This window comes from Cryptotermes secundus, unplaced genomic scaffold, assembly GCF_002891405.2.
Source record: "Cryptotermes secundus unplaced genomic scaffold, Csec_1.0 scaffold743, whole genome shotgun sequence".
NCBI classification, from domain to species: Eukaryota; Metazoa; Arthropoda; class Insecta; order Blattodea; family Kalotermitidae; genus Cryptotermes; species Cryptotermes secundus.
The window spans coordinates 723832-731077 of NW_019745093.1; the positions used below are offsets into that span (position 1 = coordinate 723832).

The 7246-nt window shown below is 40.4% G+C and overlaps 1 long non-coding RNA gene across 1 annotated transcript in view; it reads right to left on the reverse strand.

The window, feature by feature from the left end:
• Positions 1-516: 516 nt before the first annotated feature.
• Positions 517-7246, reverse strand: part of LOC111874965 — a 14227-nt gene continuing 7497 nt past the window's right edge. The window contains exons 2-3 of the long non-coding RNA XR_002844640.2: positions 5212-5339; positions 517-4223 (exon numbers count right to left, since the gene is read on the reverse strand). This is a non-coding gene — a long non-coding RNA (uncharacterized LOC111874965). The remainder of the gene's footprint in view (positions 4224-5211; positions 5340-7246) is intronic.

Genomic DNA, 7246 nt, shown 5'->3' on the forward strand with positions numbered 1-7246 from the left:
TTAAGATGATGACTGAAGAATATTGTGTTATGGGACGTAACCTCGTGTACCAATGTCCCGCAGGAAGCTACTGCGCTCACCTTCAGGATATAAAAATAAGGTGAGCATGGAAAGAAAATGAGGAAAGGGAACATGAGATCTGAGTCCTTAGGGAACTACTAGGAGTAAGAAGAGTATGGGGCAGTTAAAAGGGATAATTACTCATATTAAGGATAGAGAGGTGGAAGAAAGTATGGCTCTGTGAACCAATGGGAAGCAGATGGAAGAGAGAACAAGCAGCGAAAGGAAACAGTGGCCCTGAAAAAGTCTGCTTCAAGAGCAGAGAGATTTACCCAGAGCCAGATCCTTGTTAAGGACCTCATATTCCCTTACCTATCTCCTCACTCCTACTCGTTACCTCAGGGCTTTAGCCTTCCCTCCCCATATATATCTACCATTTTCTCCACCTCCTCTTTAAGCCTACTCTTCTACCCTGAAACATATACCAGATTGCACAATGTGACATCCCAAAAACAGTAATCTTCATTTTGTTTTATTTTCATCTTCAAGTACATATCTTGTTTCTGAATTTTTTGTTTTGCCTTAAACCTGCAGGGCTGCAGACATACATACATAAATAACTCAGGATGGAAAAAGTGAGCTCCTCCACCCAAATTCCATGAAACATAAAAAAAGATGATATTATTATACTCATGGATGAATCAAGTTACTGGTAGGTAACCTTTATGCTGAACATGGAGGCAGCAATCTCCTGTGAAACATTGATAACAACTTACTGGAACTATACAGTGTCATAATCCACAAGAGAATATTCGTTGACTTGTTCATAATGTTCACATTTTAGTTTTAAAATACTATGCCCTTGAAACCTACAGTTTATGTAAATATGTTTAAAAATTAGTTCCTACCTACAAGATAACACACTGAGTTTCCATTACGAAGATCTACTGATAAAAATGATATTTAGGGAAACAAATTCTGTTTGTTGTGAGAATTGTATGAAACCCATAAATGCATCATATAGAGAAAGTGTGTATTTTTTTTAATGTAAAATCAGGTGATACATTGTGCTTTAAAATGTTAAATCTGTATTGTTATCTTTTGGCACTATTTTCTTTTCACCAGTCATAAGGTGACAAGTCACAGGTAGCAGTGTTCACTTCTGGTGAGAGATACAGAATTTGATGGTACTACTCACTGAATATGGCATATATGGACATACCCATAATAGGCACATTCTTCATTATTAATTACAAAATGTTAATATTTTTTGCAGTATAACATGCATATTTGATTCTTGTTCATATCATGCAGTACGAATTACTACGCAGAAACAGCTAATGAAATGCAGTGTGTGAAGCTTATGATGAAATTATTATGACATTGGAATTCTTCCACAAAATGAACAAGAAAATGGAGACATACACATTTATTCTGGAGGAGTTTCCACAGAAATATAAAAAATACTGACATTTAAAATAAATGAAATCATTAAGAAGCCATTTAAACAATACCCATTTTCATTTTCAACCGAATTCCATTACAAAAATCATCACTCTTAAAGTTCATGAGTACCTAGTACATTTGTTGCTATCTAAAATCTACAATTTTTATCAACTGAAATGCAGCTTTGTAGTATAAACGTTGGATGTACAAAAGTGTACACACTAGTTTTGAAATATTTTGAACTCTCCTTTGCATAATCTTGGATCTTTGGTCTACTCCTATACATTTATGGACGAGTTACCGTAAGTTAGGTAGACCTTTCTTATTTCATGATACAAAACACTACAGTTTACCACAAAATTACATATATGTTCTTCAGTTCATTTTAACAGTGATGTCTCCAATATGGAACTGCTAAAAAGAGTTAAGTACACGTAATTATGTTAAATCTTAATGGTTTCATAATGGAAGCATCAGTTACATTGAACTCCATAAAACACCTAATTTCATGGCAAGTTTTGAGGCTCACACCATGAAATTTGGTAGGTTTTACACTTAGTTGCCACGTCCTGTAATTTAGCATGTTTTATACATTAAAATAACAATATATTGCTCAAAATGATGTTACACAAAATTCATATGACATAAGTTGTATCTTTTTAACATTAAAAACTACTTAGGGATTTGGGAAGTGTGTACAAAAAAATAATCACTTCTCGAGAGTTTGATGCCTGAAGTTCATCCAAATAAAGTTTAAAAAATTCGATTTATACCTCACAGAAAATTTAGGGAAAGAATGGGTACTCATTGTGAGAATCTTGCGGAACACACATAAATAAATACACGGCATGGGAACATGCAGTTTTTTTGTTTTTATTAATATTAAAATATGTGGTATAGATAGTTACCACTGTGCTTTAAGGGGTTACTGCAGTAGCTTCTTTAATTCATATGTATGAGTAAATTGCGCCTTTTCCAACATCTCCTTTGCAGCAAATACATCGGGGAAATCCTCCAGGGCCTTTCAGATGCCATGTGTTTACATCACAATGTTGCTAATGAGACACTCGTGGTGCCCTCTGCAGTAGACACATTCTGGACATGTATTCAGTGAAGGATCATATTCATGTTGTGGTGAGAGCCATACTGTGAATTTTCTAGGATATGACACTCTCAGATATGTCCCCAACTTATGAAATACTTGTGCCCCCCAAAAGTACAGACATAACTTGAAAATATTTGTTACTCCTTTGGTTTCATTGCAAAATACAAAATTCACAAATAACTTTAATTGTATCATTCATTTCAGGAACCTGGATAGCTGAGTCACTATAGTGACTGAGCTATGGGCTGAGTTCGATTCCCTACAGGGGGCAAGAGATCATTCTCTTCGCAGCATCCAGAGCAACTCTGGAGCCTCATGCCCAGTGGGGACCTGGAGCTCTCCCCCTCTGGTAAAGCGGCCTAAGCGTGAAGCTGACCGACCACTTACCTCCGTTATGCCGAGTTTTAAAATACCATGCTTCTGGCCATCCTCGGAACTTCATGGACAACTTTCCATTTACTTCTTACCGTTCATTTTAGCATTTAAATTTCCCGGTTGTATATAATCGATTTGGTCTCTGTAAAACAGATCGCGTTGAAGCGAAATTCGCGTTACCCTGGATGTATCTGCATTTGTCTTCATTTAAACATTACATTTCGAAAAATATACAAACGGAGTCATTTTTAATAGTTTCATAAAATTAAATGCTACGATTTCACGCGATTCGTTGCCTGAAGCAAGAATTTTTCAAAGCCAACACAAATATTTATTTTATTAGATGCTCTGCTTCGCGCGCTCGCAATCCAATCATTACGTCCAATACCGGAAAAAATGAACTAAAAACAAATTTCAGAATGCTCATGTAAATAAGCATTTTTCATGAAAACTAAGATAGATGACAGAGACTACTGTTAGCAGATATAGCTATCTGAAGTACTATTACATTTTAACTATTGCTGGTATTTCTTCACCTTAATGTGATGGGGCGGTTTACATACGCTTAGCATGAGGAGAGCTATGCTAGCGGGAACTTAAGCTGTTGGTAGGGCCACGCTTAGCATGAGGAGAGCTATGCTAGCGGGAACTTAAGCTGTTGGTAGGGCCACCCATCATATACTTCTACAGTTTGAAGTTTAGGGGTAAAAAAAATGTAGGCCCGTTTCTTCCAGGTTGAAAGTTGGACATGAGACCAACAATTTCACGTCGTAAAAAATATATTAGGAAACCTAGTAATGGATGCCACATGAGAGACTGGGCCAAGGTCCTCGGAAGATCGTAGAGGCAAGAGTACTTAAGTAAGTAAGTAAGCATTTCAGTAACTTTAGTTATTAAACGATTATTGTACCGTATACAGATATCACATTTTGCTGCTGAACTACGAAACTAGACATGTATCTCTTGTTAAGAAGGCGCTACTCGTCTCGTTCAAAGTGTCTTTCATTTTGATAGCACCTCATAATGACGGTCTTGACTTATTGGTGCTGTGAGGTGGGGTCGTTGTAATGGTGGGGGTGATGATGGTGCTCGTCGGGGTTGGCGTCGGGACGTTGCCGGACTCAGACTCAGATTTACGCGTCTCTTTGGCACGCCTTTGCTTCTTCTCTTTAGCCTTCTCCCGACCCGCCCTCCAGAATTCCTCGAACTTGGAATTGATGTCCAGCTCAGATTTACTCGCTGCTCCTGCAGTCGCCTGGTTAGTGGGGCTTTCTTCGATGTTCTCTTCGTCCACTTCCTGTAATTGTCAATATCCACATCTCAACAGAAACATAGTAACATGTACAGTTCGTGCTCGGAGCTGAGCCCTTCTTGAGGAGCCCGTGCTCCTTGACATTTTCAAGAAATTTGCCGTCTTTTATGAAACCAGAAGTTCTTCTTCCGTGAAGATTAGTGTCTTCTGGAACGTGACACCGTTCAATCTGGTAGATACGAACGTTTCGGAGGAACCTGCTACATATTCAGAATAAAATTCTTTCATCCTGAAGATGGAATTAGAAATTTTCCCCCGAAATACTTGCACTGTATCTACACCAATACACGGCGGTCACGTTCCTAAGGACCGAATTCTTAAGCTTTTGGGTCAAAACATTTGAAATAATATAAATTATCGGACTGGGGTCTATTGGTTATTACAGTTTGTTTTGCGATGCTGCTGTCACTATCGCGGGCAACTTGACATCAAGTGGAAGAGCGGTTGGTGAATAATGATTGGAAGGAACTTGGAAGGTGGCGGTAGTGACTTAACAGAGGTACTGTCCCGAGATTTGCTTGGAAGTACTGAGGCAAAAAAAAATCTCAGAATAAGTGTGTCCCGGCAGAAATTCGAACCAAGCACCTCTCGAACAGTAGTCCGGATGGTACCACTTGGGTAACCCTCCTTGGTCTAGGAGCAGAGGTCTCACAGACAGTATAGTGACAAGATGGATGACCAAGGAACTAGGTTCCGGTTCCCAGCAGGGGTAATATGGTCTTTTCTCTTCAACACAGCGTCCAGGCCGGCTATGGATGTCCATCAAGCTTTCTTTCCAGGGTGTACCACAGGGATACAGCAGCCGGAGCGTGAAAGCTAGCCACATAGTGTCGAGATTAAGAATATATGGAGCCATATCTCCATTCACAGACGAGGCACAGGGACAAATAAACACTTACCGGACTCCACCGATATCGAAACGCATGCAGTGGCCGATAAGGTGCAGAAGAACCTCGCCTGGATGTGAACTCACCTTGATTTCGGCGAATGTGACGGGCTGGGTGCGGTAGCGCCCCCCGGAGCCCCTGTGCATCTGTTTCCGAACAGGCCGACGGTGTAACCGGGACAATGGCTCTGGGTACACGGCATCCATTGCGGCTGCTGTCGGCAAACACAAAAACAAAATTCTGATTCGAAAGAACTCGTAACCTTCTAGTGACAAGTTGTGAATACATGGGGCTATGCCTCCACTCCTCTATACGTCTTCATGCCGTGGCACTTAACCATTTAGACTACTGTGGTGGCTATATGTAACGATGTCTAGTCTGGTAGATATTGCGAAGTAACGGCGTTTTCTATGTGGTCCGTGCCGAAATGTTATAAGCAGGACAGTTAGAGTCTGTTGAGTTAGTTAGAGAACTGCTGGGATTCAGACGTTGTGCGCTGTTGCTGTGAGAAGCTGGTAGCAGAGGTCGGAGATAGTTCGGGAACCCAAAGGAAGGGTAACGTCCGCCGTTGGAAGCCGCTACCGAGCAACGGCTAGTGAAGACGTGACTGTGGACACTAGTTTTTGTGTGTGTGATAGTGAACTGTAATGTGTAGTCAAGCGCTGTATCAAAGAGTCAAACAAATTCGATCATCAATCCAAAACTCCGTCTACAGTCAATCCATACATGTGGCAATATTTAATGAAGTTTCGGAGGAAAGCCCGCTGTATAATAATACTCTTATACTGGGAGTTTAATAAACGAGACGACTATAAGGAGATGTAGGGAGATGGGTGTCCCTGCGCGAACCGAATGGAGTAGGGAAACGGGAAATGCCTGGGGCCCTGAAAGTAGGTTTTTTTTATTATTTAATTCCCCCCCCCCCGCCAGAGCAGAGAGACAGGGAATGGGGGCCCATTTCTAACCCACTCACCCAAGGGGCAACCAGAAAATTTGCCTATAAACTTGGACCCTAAGACTTATTTTAATAATTAAAAAGAAACTACTTTCAATGTTCATTATTAATTACTTACTTACTCATGAAGCTGAGCCCTTCTGGAGGAGCCACCAATTCTGCAGCTACTCAAGAATTTCCCAGCATTTTATGGAACCCGAAGGTTCTAATATTGTTCACCCACCTATGCCTTGGTCTTCCCTGTGGTCTCTTTCCTTCTGGCTTTCCCACCAATATCCTATACGCAGTCCTCGTCTCCTCCATTCGTGCTACATGACCTTCCCACTTGATCCTCCTTGACTTGATTATTCTAATTATACTTGGAGAAGAGTACAAGTTATGAAGCTCCTCATTATGCAGTTTTCTCCAACCTACTGTCACTTCATCCCTCTTCGGTCCAAATATTCTCCTCAGCACCCTGTTCTCAAACACCCTCAGTCTATGTTCCTCCCTTAATGTCAGAGACCTAGTTTCACACCCATACAGAACCACAGGCAAAATTATAGTTTTGTATATTCTAATTTTTATGTTTTTGGACAACAGACGAGAAGACAAAAGGTTCTGGACTGAATGGTAGCAAGCATTACCCGAGTTCAGTCTCCTCTTAATTTCCTCCTGAATCAGGTTTCAATCTGTTATCGTTCCCAAATATCTGAACTGTGCCACATTTTCAAAACATCTGTTTCCTATCTTTATGTCATGATTTTGCCCTGCATTTTGGTGACGAGACAGTAACATATACTTAGTTTTCTCTGTGTTTACTTCTAGACCAACCTCCTTACTTGCGTCAGTTAAAGTTTGTGTGTCCTTCTTTATGGTATCTACATTATCACCCAGTAGATTCACATCATCGGCATAGACCAACAGCTGATGTGTCCCGTTTAATTTCAGTCCCACCTGGTTTCCCTGGACCTTCCTAATTGCATGTTCTAAGGCAAGGTTGAAAAGGAGTGGCGATAAAGCATCTTCTTTTAAACTATTCTGGATAGGAAATTTATCAGACAAATGTTTACCTGCACGGACTTTACTATACGTTTCGTTTAAACACATTTTAATCAACCTAACTAGTTTCATGGGTATCCCAAACTCTATTAGAATATTGTACAATACTTCCCTCCTAACTGAAT